The sequence below is a fragment of the Heteronotia binoei genome, chromosome 2 (assembly GCF_032191835.1).
Source record: "Heteronotia binoei isolate CCM8104 ecotype False Entrance Well chromosome 2, APGP_CSIRO_Hbin_v1, whole genome shotgun sequence".
Lineage (NCBI taxonomy): Eukaryota > Metazoa > Chordata > Lepidosauria > Squamata > Gekkonidae > Heteronotia > Heteronotia binoei.
This window is the reverse complement of record NC_083224.1, coordinates 75,869,596-75,886,111: the sequence shown is the minus strand read 5'-3', so window position 1 is coordinate 75,886,111 and position 16,516 is coordinate 75,869,596. Positions and strand designations below refer to the sequence as shown.

At 40.8% G+C, this 16,516-nt stretch overlaps 1 protein-coding gene across 1 annotated transcript in view; it reads right to left on the bottom strand.

The window, feature by feature from the left end:
- BLACAT1 (BLACAT1 overlapping LEMD1 locus) overlaps positions 1–14,943 on the bottom strand; it is a 92,845-nt gene extending 77,902 nt beyond the window's left edge. Inside the window, exon 1 of the mRNA XM_060231312.1 lies at positions 14,607–14,943. The gene's annotated coding sequence lies outside the window, so the exon portion shown is untranslated. The remainder of the gene's footprint in view (positions 1–14,606) is intronic.
- Positions 14,944–16,516: the final 1,573 nt, after the last annotated feature.

The window sequence follows — 16,516 nt, the reverse complement described above, 5'->3', positions numbered from 1 at the left end:
GATATAAACTTTATAAAGGACACAAACACAAAGATTTTTTTTAAAATCTCTGATTAAAACATTAAAATTCCTCCTAGGGGATGGGAGTGATCAACTTTCCCTGGATCTTGCTAAGTATTTATATGTTACTGACCTTGACAGGAAGAAACTTAATGTTGCTTGTACTTGAAAGAAGTTGTGATCTGATTGTATAATGCCGCCCTTAGTTATGTGTTGCTTATACCAGATAATTTTAATACTACTCTGAAGGTTGCATACAGTTATTTTATAGTTATGTCATATTTTAGCTTGGTGTTGTGTTGTACTGTTGTCAATGTGTTGTGTTGTTGTTGATTGGCCTAGCGCCGCAATAAACTGACTGACTGACTGACTGAAAACATTAAAACATTTTTTTAAAAAAATCTTTGATTAAAACATTAGCACTCATTGGTTTTAAAGGTATTTTCTTTGTATTTATTTATTTATTTAGACTATTTATATTCTGCCCTATCCCAAAAAGGGCTCAGGGCAGATAACATTATAAAACAGTATAAATAACAAAACATATCAATAAAACAATACAATTGTATCACTCCCATAAGATCCAGAGAGCTGGGCAAAGGAAGCTCTGGCTCCTTCCTTCCTACCCCAGAGGACCAGGAGGGGGAGGAGCCTCAGCCAATAGAAGGAAGAGAGGCTTGACTCGGTAGCTCTGCTGTGTGATTGAAAGAGCCCAACAAAGCAAACTATCTCCCCCCCCTTCCTCTCCAAGGGAGGAGACTCAGCCAATGGAGAAAATAGAGGTTTTGCTCTGTAGCTCCTGTGTGATTGAGCAAGCCTGGCAAAGTCAGCTGTGATGCAGAAGGAAGCAAGAGAGAGGGAGAAGGAAGCAGACAACAGCCAGTTGCTTGGGGGCCTGATAGGAGTCCTCCAGGGGCCTGATTTGGCCCCTGGGCCACATGTTTGACACCCCTGGGCTAGACAGATCTTCCTACAAACCTGCAAAATGCCCAAGCTTGCAGGGAAAAAAATCTGAAATCTGAAAAACAAAACAAAACAAATAACAGCATGGGGGATTTAATTCCCCCACAAATGATAAAAATATCATCTGTAGTTTTAAGAAACAAATTCCTTCAGTGGCCATTGCTAGGCAACCATAGCATTTCAGAGTTGGTTTCTGTAAGTACAAGGTGGAGGTGAGCAGGGTCTATTTGAGGGCTGTTTTGGCCCTTAAAGGAGGACTAATCAGAGCCAGGCTAGTGATGCCAGCTCCAGATTGGGAAATTTCTGGAGATTTTAGGGTGGAGTCTGAAGAAGGTATAGGGTTGCCAGGTCCAACTCAGGAAATATCTGGGGACTTTCGGGCTGGAGCCAGGAGATTTTCCTATTCCCTAAAATTAAATAAATAAATAAAGTTGGCTAAATCTGAGGGTACTTAAATCCAGTGACTGGAGATGTGAATGGGCAAGAGAACTTTTTACAAACCTAAAAATGTCCTAAATTTGCAGGAAAATGTGAACTCTTAAAAACTGGGGTTTAACCCCCCCCCCCCACACACACACAAAATGATAAAAGGAGCACCTGTAGTTTTAACAAACAGATTTAACAAACAGCTAGGCAACCACACTATTTCAGGCAACTACACTACTTCAGGCATAGTCAGTAAAGGCAGGGGAAGGAGGCATAGAACTTTGGGAAAGACTCATTGGGGTCAGGTGGCAGGAAATGACAGCCCAGTTGGGATTGTTATGCATGGCAAAATTCACCAAATCCCTAATTTTTAAAGATATTTTTATTCATTCATTTAGAAAAACAGTGAGGATTCAGAAAAGAAAAAAATGGGTTATACAAAATAATTACATTTGTCAAAATGTATGATCATGCAGTTCATAATGTATAGGTCAGATAATATTTTACCTTTCATCCCCTTCATTATAATTTTTAAGGTATCGATAAAATAAAATAATACTTATTTTTGTTGGGATGCAATTGTATTCATCATTTAAGTTTTCAGTTTCAAACTACATAACTAATCTATTTTGACTAAAAGAGTGGTTTCATCACTAATACATATTCAACATAACATATTATTTGGGGATTTGGGGTAGATCTGAAAATAGCTGAGAGGTGGGAGCTGAGGGACTACAGAAGTCAGCCTAAGGGTCAGCCAGGGTGGCAGGAAGTTGACAATGGCAGAAGACGGCAACCCTGCTGGGATTGCTGCACTGTGGGGAGCCCATCACGCCAATCTAAACTGGGTGGCAGGAGAGGGCAGCCCAGTTAGGTTCTACATGCAGCGGTTTAAACTACACTGCAGGAGAAGTCATTTAATTGGTATTTTTCTTCCCAGGTTATTAAACTGGGAGGGGGGAGGGATTTCTGAAAAAATTCAGATCTGAATACAATGCTGTTATTAGGATCCATGGTTTTTCAGAAATAATGAATTTTTTTTGTGTCCAACAGTTCCTAACTGAAAAATACCAGCTTAAAAAATTGTACTCCCCTATAAACCTATTTATATTCAGGATATTGCATTTGGAACAGATTTTAATTCTACTTCTATTTCACTACCATGCATTTATATATGGGCTCCTTCTAGCATAATGCACATAATACACAGTCCATCTCTCTTCAAATTTCTAGCATAATGCACATAATACACAGTCCATCTCTCTTCAAATTTTGAAATAGACCTGTTCCTCAAATAAGTTATTTTGTCATTCCTGCGTATTCAGCAAGTTTATTTTCCCATTCTTCTAAACATGGACAGATGTCTAGCTTCCATTTTGCTGCATAAATAGTTCTAGCTGCTATCATATGCTCTTCTAAAATTTTTGGTAATTTAAATTTGGTAATTTTTGGTGAACCTAATAACAAGCTCTTGACTTCCATTGGAAATTTAAACTTTTCAATGTATTTATTTTCAATATCTTTTTGCTTTTTTACAAGTCGACTACATATGAAAGAAAGCTCCATCTCTGTCTTTACATTTCCAGCATTTTCCTTTGTAGTTTTAATCTGCTTTCTCAATGTGCTTTGGAATCATATACCATCTGACAAGTATTTTGTACCAATTTTCTTTTAGTGCCTGTCTGACTGTAAATCTGATATATTTTTCCCATAGTCATTCCCATTGTTGCATAGATATCTGTTCTTTAAGGTTTTATATCCACTTATTCAAACATTTTTCGCTTGTTCATCTTCCGATTCTAGTTGGAATAAAATCTATGTCTATCACAGTAAATGTTCTTTTTTTATAATCAGCTACTCAAATTCAGTTGTATTTCTTAGAACTCTACCTTCAGTACTTACAATATCCTTTAGTCTTGAGGCTAACTGATAATATGTCAGCCATTGAATGTTTACACCTTTGTCTTTAATATCGTGCCAAAACTTGATTTTCCCCTGAATGTTTATCTTTGTGCCACATGTTAAAAAAATCATTTTTATTTCTCGCGTTCTTATCATAATGCACTTCTATTCGAGACATAAGCAAAGAATTTGAGGAGCTCAATAAATTCCATCATGTAAACCATATTCTCAAAGTCCATCTCTGATTACATGACTTCTTTCTTGTGTTATGATCTTTTTAGTCAATTTCTTAATCCATAAATAATCGTGACTGATTTTGCACTATGCTTGTTCCGGGGTGGAGAGCCCTTTTGCTACTGGGGCTTCGCTCTGTTTTTGCACAAGTTGCCCTGGAGCTGTGAGCTGGCATGCCGCTAATCTACAGCAAGTGGAAACTGCTTGTCAGAGGATCTCGCTTGCTGCAGAATAGCAGCGCACCAACTTGCAGCTCTGGGACAACTTGTGCAAAAATGGAGAGAAGCTCTGGTAGCAAAAGGGCTCTCCACCCTGGAACAAGCATAGTATGAAATCGGTCTCTATTAAGCCCTCATCAAGATCTGCTCATTCTAATTTTACTATTCTTTGTTTTGGGGTTTTAATCCAGTCCACAACCCAGACCTGACTTGCTGTTTGGAAATATAATTTTATATTTGGGACTGCTAAACTTCCTCTCTCTTTCTCATCTTGTAATATTTAGAAGTTTATTCTTGGGTTTTTGCTATTCCATATAAATTCATTTATCCATCTTTGCTGCTCTTTTAATAGTTCTTTTTCTGTGTATATGGGTAATATTTAGGGGGGGGGGAGTTAAATTTTGGCAGCACACTCATTTTAATTGTAGAGATTCTTCCCAGCCATGAGATTTTTAGTTTTTCCCCATCTTAATAAAAAGAGGGTTTGCTTGGCCACAGAAGCATATGGAAGATGCCACAATCCCTGTCATACCTATGGGTTGCCAGCTCCTGCTTGAGAAATTCTTGGAGATTTGAGAGGAAGAGGGTGATGTTTGGATAAGGGAAGGAATTCAGCAGGGCTGTAATGCAAACAGTCCACCCTGGAAACCTGCCATTTTCTTCAGAGGAACTGATATCTGTAATTCTAGATGAACTCCAGAGCCTACCTGGAAGTTGGCAACCCTAGCCACGGGAGAGAGTTAAGAGGAACAGGTAGGGTTGCCAAGTCCAATTCAAGAAATATCTGGGGACTTTGGGGGTGGAGCCAGGAGACATTGGGGGCGGAGCCAGGAACAAGGGTGTGACAAGCATAATTGAACTCCAAGGGAGTTCTGGCCATCATATTTAAAGGGACAGCACACCTTTTTAAATGTCTTCCTTCCATAGGAAATAATGAAGGATAGGGGAACCTTCTTTTGGGGCTCATAGAATTGGACCCCCTGGTCCAATTGTTTTGAAACTTGGAGGGTACTTTGGGGAGAGGCACTAGATACTATACTGAAAATTTGGTGCCTCTACCTCAAAAAACAGCTTCCCCAGAGCCCCCAAAACCTCCTGATCAATTCCCCATTATACCCTATGAGAATCGATCTCCACATAGGGAATAATGAAGTGCTCAGCAGACGTTTCCCTCCCCTCCCCCCCCCCCCGTTTCTGGTGACTCTGAAGCGAGGGATTGGCCTCTCTACTCATGAGTTGCTGCCAACTTCTTCAAAGTAACACAGATACACCATCCCAAGAGGAAGCCTTTCAATCAGAGACTGAAGCCTTTGGAGGTGGAAAGGCACATGGTCCTCTGGGGGTGGGGCTTCCCCCCACTGGCCAGCTGACTGGGGGCGGGAAAGAGCCTGGGATAGCGAAAGAATCCCCACTGGGACCTGGGGATTGGCAAGCCTAGGAACAGGGCATGGTGATACTTCTCCCATGCACTCCCACACTACATGCTGCTGTTACTGGGGCAGGGTGTGTGTTTTTTTCACTCCTATTTGAAGTTGGGGAAGAGACCTGATATCACTATTTCTTTCACCAGCTCTACCCATAATATTATCTGAAAAGGGCTAGTTATTTCTCATTCTTCCACACAAAGGAGTAATTTGCAGAGTCCAACTGAGAATGTTTGTTGAGTGCAGATCAAAAGGAAACCTCCACCAAGGAATACAAGAGTGACAAGTCCAGGTAGGAATCCTTTTTAATTATTAGTGTTTTGGTAAGCATTAAGTTTTGCCTTCTTGAGCAGTTCCTTCTAGGAAATAGTTTGGAGATGAGCTTTAATTCCAGGGGATCCCCAGGTCCCACTTGGAGGCTCGCATTCCTACATGCCACTTGAAAATCATTGTGGCTCAACCAGCAGCAGCATTTTTGGACCTCTGTAGTTTCTCCTTTCTTTTGCTTCCTGGATTGTTGCCTCCTTTTAGATTCTGAGTGTGGTACTCAAAACAACTAGAGACAAATATTTAAAACCCAGCATACCTCCCAATTTACTTTAACTTTTTGGATTTGTACTGGTAATTTTAAAATTCAAAACCCCTGTTTTCACTATGAACTTTTTTAACCTAAAAATTCGTTTGAATGCTTTTGACTTTTTGGTTTCTCTATATTGTTTTGATTTTGGAAGAAATGGAATCTAAAGTCTCATAAACTGCCACCTTTCAAAAGCTACTTATCATAGGATAATATCTGTCAAACAGAATCACACCTTCACAGCAAAGTTTACAATTGAATACTTACCATCAGGGTAGCAACATGATTTCTCACAGGCAAGGCAAGGGCTTCTGCATAGTCCTGATGATAACCAAACATGCTTATTGTCTTCCAGCATACTGAGGGCAATTGATCATGACTTAAGAGAAAAGAATGAAGCAGGATGGGAAACTGCTCTTGCAAAGCCTGCAGTGTTTAGCTTGGAGAAGAGGTTGTGTCTGGAGGAAATGTCTCAGTTGTGTACCTTGAACTGTTGGGTATTTTTCCCAGGCTTCGGATTCAGTGGGAGCTCACAGGAGCACAGCTCCTGAACCTTTCTGAGAGTTCCACCTCCTCCTTCCCACATTGTCCATTGAATAGTAGGTGCAGCTGCATAACAATCCCTGGATGAACTCCACTACCTTCCCCCCATTTTTGTAATCAGTAGTTTGGATATCACTATAGTGTTTTAATAAACAAACAAAAACAGCAAAAAGTCCACCAGTAATGGAAAGGAATGGGCAGTGGGGTAGGATTGGAAATGGCACAGTTCCATGGAAATCTGTCTTCATGTTCCCCTCTTTACTTTTCCCCAAACTCACTTTGTATATGGGGTGTTTTTTTTGGGGGGGGGGGGAAATCTACCAAAGCAGGTTAAGGATAATAGCATTGGAGCCAGAAAAAAACAAAACAAAAACAGAAGATGGATGTCTGGGTGACAACATTGTGCGGGGGCCCCCAGAAGAGCTGTTTCAGCTGGGGAGGAAAGGTGGAACCAGAAGTCTATATGGAAACAACCATAAAGTCAAATACAGCTATCAAATCATCTGAAAAATCCAGAAAATATTTGAAAAAGCCAGAGTGCGTATGGAGAACATTCCCCATCAATTTTAACCATCATGGACAAATTTTAATTGGGGCTAAGGGGTTAAAACACATTTATTTACTTTTGGACACGATTTTTGTTTTGGCTTGATAGGAGAAATAGCAGTACAAAGGGCAATATTAAAAACTGTCATTATTCTGACAATCAGTGTTAGCTTTTGGTTATTAAATAGTAAGTTATCTTACACTCCTGCCAGTTTCTCAAAATAGCTCTGATACTGATGACTTGATAACAGTCTGATTTATTTAAATGTAGTCATTTAATTAAAAGGAAAAAGATGAAACAACCAAAAATCTTATTAGATCACACTCCTAGAGATGGCTCATAGAATGATCTGCCAGCTGTAAATATATATAACAATTATACCAAAAAAATGAAAGCAGACTTAACTTATATCTGTTAAACCTTACCTAAAGCCTCATTCCTCTTTCAGTTGTAGAAGATCCAGTTGCCAATATGACCAGACGCATCTTGATGAAAGGAGGGAAGGAGAGTGATGAGGTTAATGCAGATGACTTTTTGGCTTTGGGAAGAGGTCAACTCATTAGAAAAGCTGCTTTCATAGTTTCTATCACACTTGCATATCTGTGTGCACATTTGTTCACTACAAACTAGCCCAGGGGTCATTATTAAAAGTGAAGAGCATTTTTTAACCAATGGTTTAATATAACTAGCGGCCCCGTGGCGCAGAGTGGTAAAGCAGCAGTACTGCAGTACTGAGGTCTGAACTCTCTGCTCACGACCTGAGTTCGATTCCGGCGGCCCAAGGTTGACTCAGCCTTCCATCCTTCCGAGGTCGGTAAAATGAGTACCCAGTTTGCTGGGGGGAAAGTGTAAAAGACGGGAAGGCAATGGCAAACCACCCCATAAAAAGTCTGCTGTCATGAGCCCTGACGAGGAGGAGCTGGAAGGGTTAACAGACCTGGAAGAGTTTCCAGCCAATTCCTCAGCTGAACAAACAGCAGCTGGCCCATCAATCACTCTCCAGGCACCAGTGTCAGCTGTTGACGATCAATCTCCTCCAAGCTCTCCCCCTCCAATCTCAAGAGTTTGAAGCAGGCTCTGGAAAGAACTTTCAGAGTGAAGACATGAGGCACGCCGATGCTTCAGATCTCTCAGCCCTGAGTTCTAGCAGAGTCACTGCCACCCAGGGAGCAGGCTGATTGAAACTCCCATATAGCTCCCACCCAGGACCTGGTAACCTTGTGGAAGCAACAAGTCTATTCTCTGGCTTGCATCCACACTCCTTCCTGATCCTGACCTGCTTGATTTCCTTGGCACCCTGACCTTTTGGCTTTTGGACACTGACTTCTGATTCCAGTTTGTGATTCTTCATTGGTGACTTGGCTCCTGGTTGACTTCCTGGACTTTGACCTTGGACTGGCTTTGGACTCTTGCCTGCCTGTACCCTGAGAACATGACATCTGCTGTGAAAACATTGTGAAAGCAACGTCACCCCAGAGTCAGAAACAACTGGTGCTTGCACAGGGGACCTTTCCTTTCCTTAATGTAACTAGCAGCAGGGGCAGCCTACACACTACGCAGCAGTTAATTGGCTTGGGCACCAAACAGACTGGCCACACCCAAGCCCCTCACCTGGCCATGACAATGGGGAGATGCCGTGGGCCCCAGTAGATGGCCTACCATGAGAAGCCAGTTTACTCACACCTTTGGGGAAGTGGGCCATGGGAGGTTCCACCCACCCTGCAGGAGCTAATATGCCCAGTGCCTGAGGAGATAGGAGGACAGACAGTATGTTCCTGCTGCTTCCCTCTGCCATCATGTGGTGCACAAGGGTGAGGAGGACAGGCAGCATTTTCCCACTTCCCTACCTCCCTGTGGTGAGGGAGGAGCCAAGGAGGAAGAACAGTGCTTTCCTGCCCTCCCCTCCTGGCACAATGGGAGGTGTGGATGGCTGGCTCAGCCTAGCTGTCTTCCGCAGTGTCTGTGTGTGCTTTGGCACCCTTACCTAGAACGCCCCTTCTAGTACCCCTTAAGCCAAGGAGTGGGGGAGAGGTCTTAGAGAAAAGTGTACCCATAACAAGAAGCTCTTCTGCTAGTTTTCACATCATTTTAAAAATCACAGTCTAACAGCAGCAGCAGGTTTATACAGAGGCAGATAACATGGGTGAACAGAGGGATAGATGGATGAATTCATTTGGGATTCAAAAAGGATAATTGACACTTTTGTTCTGCAAAAGCACCAAGAAAATCAGGACTACTAGGAAGGGTGAGTTATGCTCCATGTTGTATATTTATACCAATAGTCCCTAAATGATGTCTGAGGCAGCCACCAATGCGTCTCTTAGCTACCCTTAACTTTTCCCCAAAGCATCTCTTTTCCAAAACCAGCCCTGGCTTTCCTTACCACACTGGAGCATGAGGTACTTCAGAAGTCACATTATTATTCTGTCAGCAGAGAGCACCCATTCAGAAACAGCTGCTTCCCTTCTAGGAGAATGCTTAGCTTGCAACCTTCCAGTATTTTATGCCTAGCATCAGTATTGGTTTCCACAGCAGCCATTTTGTCCTGGTGTCCATTATCCCCATTCTCAAAATTCAAAAAGTGCCTACAGGTATAATAAAATCAAGATCCTCTAATCTATACAATATGTTTATTCCATACTAGATTAATTTACTTCCTCCAAAGAATCCTAGTGTGGAAACAGAGTTACAAAGGATGATACAGTTAAGAAAGATTTAATGTTTGTAGGACAGGCCATCTGCCTTCTGGTGGTGTCTGGGAAGGAGTGTTGTTAAGACGGCTGCTGAAGTGGTTGCAGTTAGAGTCTCCAGGTACTGTTGCCAAGTTTGCTTCCTATCATCACCCCGCCCACAGGCAATTTTAAAATGCTGCAATGGCCTGACCCACAGTGCAGTGGGCAGAGGCACTCATGTCCCTCATGCCTTTTCAAGTGCTGAAACAGCCACCAGATGGGGATGTGTGGACATTTCAGCACTTGAAAAGGCGTGGAGAGGGGAAGCCAAGAGTATGTCATCCCACCACACTCTCACAGCATTTTTAAATTGATTAATTAGGCTTTAAAATTAGGGAAGTGTTCACAGGTTGGATCTGTGTTTGGTCCTCAGTTAATCCTTTTTTCAAATCCTGTTGTTGCAGTAAATTTACTGAAAGCAATTCAGCATATGTGGGACTGGACTATTACCTCAACTGAACTAACACAAACAAGGAGAAATTCCTACATTTACACAAGAATATAGAAGCCTAAAAGGGGGGGGGGGTGAATCCCTGACCCAAAAAACTAACATACAATGGAGATTAGGGAGGGAGCCCCAATGACAGCTGCGATTGTCAAGCAATCCAAGATGCCATACATAAATGTTGAAAAACATAGGAAAAAGTCAAGGGGAAGGATGAAGGATGAAACCCAATTACTTAGTGGGTTGGAAATGGAAGGGGGGGGGGAAGAGGGTTTACCAGGTTGGGGAAGCATGAGGGAACTGGGTGATTTGCCAGTTCAGGGGAAATCAGGTAACAACACCTGGGCATGGCTGGGAAATAAACTGAGACAGACCAACTGAGAAGAAATCAAGGCATTGCAGTGGGATGGGATTTCCACTCCCCCATAAGTTCTCATGGGTCCCCTATTTGTATTCATCTAAATCCAAACTCAAACAACACAACCAGGAAAAGCAAAGTGAGCAGAAGACAACTGTTGCTGCTATTAATTTAAAAGTAAATAAATTCCTAAAACAATAAATCAGTGCAGGGCTTTTTTTGTAGAAAAGGCCCAGCAAGAACTCATTTGCATATTAGGCCACATCCCCTGATGTCAAGCCAGCTGGAACTGCATTCCTGTGTGTTCCTGCTCAAAAAAAGCCCTGGATCAGTACAAGAAAAGGGCCAAAAAAAAAGAGGGGGGTTGCTGCTCTTCAGAGTGTTTTTTTTAAAGCTCTGTATGAAAGTTGCATAGTGAGGGTACAGCACCTGGTACAAAATTGTCATGTGGGGCTTCTATATGCAATCCAAGGAGTCATGGAAAAATCTTTCATTATATTTTTGAAGTGACATAATCCATCTCCTGGTAATGGGCATACAGCCTGGAGCAAGCACTTCTGGACTCCAAGGCCTGGCAAAATGTAACCAGTTTTCCTCCTAGTATTTTAGACTTGATAATAATCAATACTCCATTTGAGACAGGAGTTGGATCCTCCACTTACATTACATATTGCCACATCCAGTGTTGGCATGGTATAACCCCACAGCAAAACCAAAAGATCCCAGTTTGCTCCCAAAGGCTATGGATAAAATCTGGAACTGTCTTTTGCATTTTCAGCCTTTCACAGTATGATGCTCTTTGCCTTTCAGATTTCCACTTTAGCCCTTAAATCAAAGGTGTTTTGTTTTGTTTTTTAAGTTTGCTCTTGGCTAGATACTATTTGGCAAACCTAGGGTTGGATCTAACCAGCTTTTTTATAGGTGAAAAGGGGGAGATGGGTCTGCTTTGAAAACTCAAAATGCTATACTAGAGATTATAGAACATTTATGAACCAAAGCCATGAAGGCTGTAGTAAGGAAGAGATTGAGCAAAAAAGCTGGCTAGAGCCAAACCCTAAATTTTACCTCCTCAATATATGCAGATTATAGAAACTGGTATATTTTATATATACCACTGTTTGCAATGGGACTGTGAGCTTTAATCTGTGTTAACATTTTGTAGCTTTAGGTAACTTCATAAACCATAATCATAAAAATGTTCCAAGCTTGCTGAGAATCTCTCATCCTTTGATGGAAATCTGTTCATTCTACTGAAATCTGAGGTGGTGGTCCTGGAATCAGATCTCATTAACAAAATAAATGGATGTAGAAATTTAGATCTGAGCCCTGGGATAAACTAATTTATATGGAATTGCACCATTGGAGGGCAGCAACAGAACTGTTTCTTTACATTGTCAAAGACCCTCCAACTTTTCTCCAAAATATACCTGAATTCCAGCACAGCTCAAAGAGCTTTTGACTAGTCAAATTAACTTGTGAAACAACAATACTTATCACAAGTGTTCCAAGCACTACAATTATTTCATCTCAGCCACAATAGGGTAAGTTGTATGTGCCCATGCAATTGTAGGTATGATTCAAAAACTGCTCCTGAAAGAGGCAACCCAGGGATTTCCATCTATGATTTTTTTTTGCGGGGGGGGGGGGGGGAAACACAACAGAAATAATAATGAAGTAATAAAAACAAAAATTGCTTTTTGGAAATGATTTTGAGAATCCTAACAATTAAGTTGCATTTGGTGTTGCTGGTTGTTATTCAGACTTTTAGCCTTTCCACAGGAGTTTTACGAAATCTTGTTTTGTTTTTAATTTCATTTCTGCAGCAGCAAAATATCATTGACAGCAATTAACTCTCTTTTACAAACTGCAACATTCTGTTTTTTTCTGTCCCTAGAGTCTGCCAGCCTGTGCTACCTAACTCTTTCTTGATTATAGTGAAAACCTTGGCTTCTGAGGTAAAGAAAAAGTGTCTTTGCCAGTCTGTAGCACAGTACTGAATATCCTGCTTCACACCAAACTTATAAAACCTAGTTATGGCTAGGTAGCAAATACTCTTTCTACCACTGAGCAATGCTCTTTCCTTATCCGAAAGCTGTCTGCAAGCCGTAGATAGCAACCCACAGTTTCTCCTTATGGGAAAAAAATAAAGGAGAAATAAGGGAATGCAGAATCTACCCAGCATCAGATTCCCTTGTCTCCCCTGCTAGCTTGCTTTTAATAGCCAAATTCCATCACTCTGTTCAGAGTGGAACAATCAGTGATTCCAAGAAATCTACTGAGAATAAAGATTGCCACATCTGTCTTCTCCTTAGGAAAGTTCATCTGGAAATATGAGGCAAAGCCAAATGAACAGTGTTCCCACCTCAGTGTTCCTTTCCCTCTCACAATAACACAGGCTGGTATATACTAGTAATCCATCTCCTTGTGGGAGGCTAGGGATTCTTCCTCCAAACAGTGCTACTTACACAGCCTCAGATTTTGAGGATTTTCCTCCCCCACTCCCCCCCTTCTTGCTCTTTATCTCCCTTTTCTTCTTTCCTTTCTTGTCTCTCTTAGCTGAAGCTTCCCATAGCAAAAATTATTTGTCTCGTAAGCCATCACATTGAGTGTCTTTTTTACCATTGGTATTTAAATCAATGAAAACACTTCACTCTATTTACACCAGATTGGACTGGTGCCCCTGTAGTCAGTAACTGAAAACACTTGGGTGTATGTTTACATACACACTTCCAAGAACATATGATTTTAAATAATGACCAAATGATGGAAGATACTCTCTTTTAAAAGTTATCAATCATTCATGCGTGTATGCCTGTTGATTGTCTTTCTTTCTTTCTTTCTTTCTTTCTTTCTTTCTTTCTTTCTTTCTTTCTTTCTTTCTTTCTTTCTTTCTTTCTTTCTTTCTCTCTCTCTCTCTCTCTCTTTCTCTCTCTCTCTCTCTCTTTCTTTTTTTCTTTTTTTCTTTCTTTCTTTCCCTTCCTTTCTTTCTTCTCAAATGAATGATATTAGGTTTTCTGTACAACCTCAGTGTGGCAAACTGAGATTTTGAAGTTTTTACAGTTGACAATAATATTTAACACATCAGTGCTTCTTTTAAAATACTACTCTGTAGCTCGTCATCTTTCAGATCACTCCTGAAATGAGATTTCATCATGAGATAAGTAAACATAAAGCATGTTTCCTTTTTTCCTGTAATCAAGGAGGGACATTTGACTGTAGAAGATTAAAGAACTTTTAAATGTGATCACTCCAATATATGGACAGGAATAAGTGTTACATGTGTATTGCAGTCTGCATAAGAAAACACAAAGACTCATATTCATACCCACAGATGGCAATTGACAACAACAGAAGCCTGAAGCCTGATTTGGCAGATTCCTCATATACACCTCAATCTGAAATAAACCCCATTCATTCAAAATAGCTAAGTAATATGTTGGGGCGATAGATACAGGGGATTGGGTGATAGACAGAAACTGCATCTGCATTGTATATGATGCACGTCTATATCTATTCATCCATGACAGCAGAAATTCAAATAATGTGTGTGTGTGTTCAACTTATAGCATATAAAGTGCATGTATATAAAGATAGGTATAGAAGGCAAACCATACATAGTGGTAGTTTATTAAAAACAAAGGGCTACATTTCATTTAACAGACACACATATACAGCTATCCAGTATAATGGTCAAGACACAGCTGGACAGCAGTAAATATGTATCATTTAAGGCATACACACACATAAGAAAGAGACCCATACCCCCTTGTGCCCTCATATATACTTAAATCAAAGCTTAAATGAAGAGCTAATAGTATATACTAGTGACTGGTGTACATGTGCCTCTATTGCCTACTTTGAACAAGGTATGTGGTATGTTTAGAATCCTGTCTGTGTACAGTTATTTGTCTTCACATTCACCTTTTCTAAGATAAAGAACATAATCTCCCCTTGTTCATCTAAGACACACATCTTGATGCAAACATCCTGCCTGCAGGTACAAGGAAACATTCGATTCCAACACAGAGATATAAATGATAAACTCTGATTTGTCATTTAAGTACTCTGACACTTGATTCTTTTCTTCCAAACAGGAACAGAGAATACATACACGAGAATATTCATTGACATCTTAGATTGTACACAGTGCACCCACACATTCATTCGCCAAATGTCACTCATGCTTCCTTTTCCCAGACAAGACTTTAAACAAAGAAAGAGAAGAACACTGCCTTACTTTTTCTTTTTGTCTCCTTTCTATGATTTCTCCCCTGCTGCCTTAATTTCAGGACTTCAACGGGACTGGAATTCTTGGACAGAGATTACACAAAAGCAACTCAACAAATCGCTGAGTACGAGAACACAGATTCACTCAGGAAATAGCTTGCTAGCAAAGAAAGACTGGGGGACAAAAGCCCATCAATAAAGAGCAGTGCTGAATAGATACCTTCCTAATTGTAAGGGAATTGTGTGTTCTGTGTGTGAGTGTGTGTGGTAGCAGGCTAGGGGGAGGGAGGCGGGCAGAAGAGTGCACACTAAGAGGCCTCCCTCCTACATTAGCTACGGAAGGGAGATTGCAACCTGAAAGTGAGGTTATTGAATACATTATCCCCCATCCCGTTCTTTCTCCTCATTGGCCACAGCACAGGGAAGACTTCTACATCAATGGTGCTACGACAAGAGCTTTACATTCAGTGCATAGTCCCATTCTGCTATCTTCTGCTAGAGAAGGCACATGGATTTGGGCATTATTACCCAGCAAGAAAGCTCAATTAAGAACCTGTAATTCTAAAGTGAAAAACACCAAAGTAATTTGCACTCTTTCTTCCCCAGGTGCATAAATCACACACACACACACACATGTAGAGAGAGTATTCTTTCTGTGTCTGCTTTTCTGCAACTGCATTTTAAAAGGAGAGGTTTTCTAAATGGTAAAACTCACTCATGTTCTATTTGCAAGAAGGCAGGAAATTACAAGTAGTAATTTTGCTTCTAAAAGAGAGGCACTTCCTTTATTAAATATAGTTACCCATCTATTGTTCACCACCTGCGCTCCTCTCTGTATTTTTCTGTTGCTTTCCTCATTGTCTCTTTGAGGGCTGTTTCTGAAACAACCACTTGTATTCCCAGACTGGATTTTTAAAAGGGACCTCAAGAGTGCCTAGATACAGGGGAGCATTATGAGAGGATTGGTCTGTCATCCACTTAAGTTTCCGGAGCTGCTCCCAGAATCTATAAATCAGTAAATAGAATCTGACAGAAGCCTAGGTTTGAGTTCATGGATTCAACTTGGAACTGCACCTCCCCCTACCTCAATATTTTCACACCCCAGTTCTCTTGGGAGCACTCCAAACTGACCTATGCATTAGGGTCCTATGATGGGTGGGTGCAAATATGGAACCTTGAGCAGCATCTGTGCAACTTTCAAAGTGGCAAATAACAGGAAAATTGTACTCTTGGTCTTCTTTCTTTTTGACACTGTCCTCATTTGTGCTTCTTTTTATTATTATGTATGATCACCACAATGGAGCTTGACAGAACTTTTGTTCTTAGATGATACATCGACACTAAAAATAACTTAGCTGTTAAAAATTTGCTTATGTATTTATTTTCATCGAGTAAACTGTCATTAAGAAACTATTTGCAAGTTGAATCAACCTCCTTGGGGACAATTAGATGGATGTGCTGTAAGGCAGAGGAGTTTGCTTTGCATTTGACTCACCTGCTACTAGAGCCCTAAAAGCAAAACTGACAACTGTTTGGTACAGCAATTTGACTGCATATGCAAAGGTTGCCACTGGTGACTTAAGGTACAGAGCCCATATCTTATCATAACACTGTCTTTAACAAAAGGATAAATGTTCAGTCCAAGTCAATGCAATGGATCCATGGTGTAAACTGAAAACACTTCTCCTTAAACCTCCCCCCCTTGCTGATTCTCCCTTTTTGTTCCATTTCTCTTTGCCATATCCCACATCACTCTGAACGTCTCCTGACCCCAAGAAGATGCTTTTGGGAAAACTTACTGAGGACTGCAGTAGGATGTGGGAGATGAGAACACATCATTTCATGACTGGAACCCCACCTATGGTTCATTGGACCCTGGCCACTGGAATTTCTCAGTAGTACTTATTTTCAGCACAAATA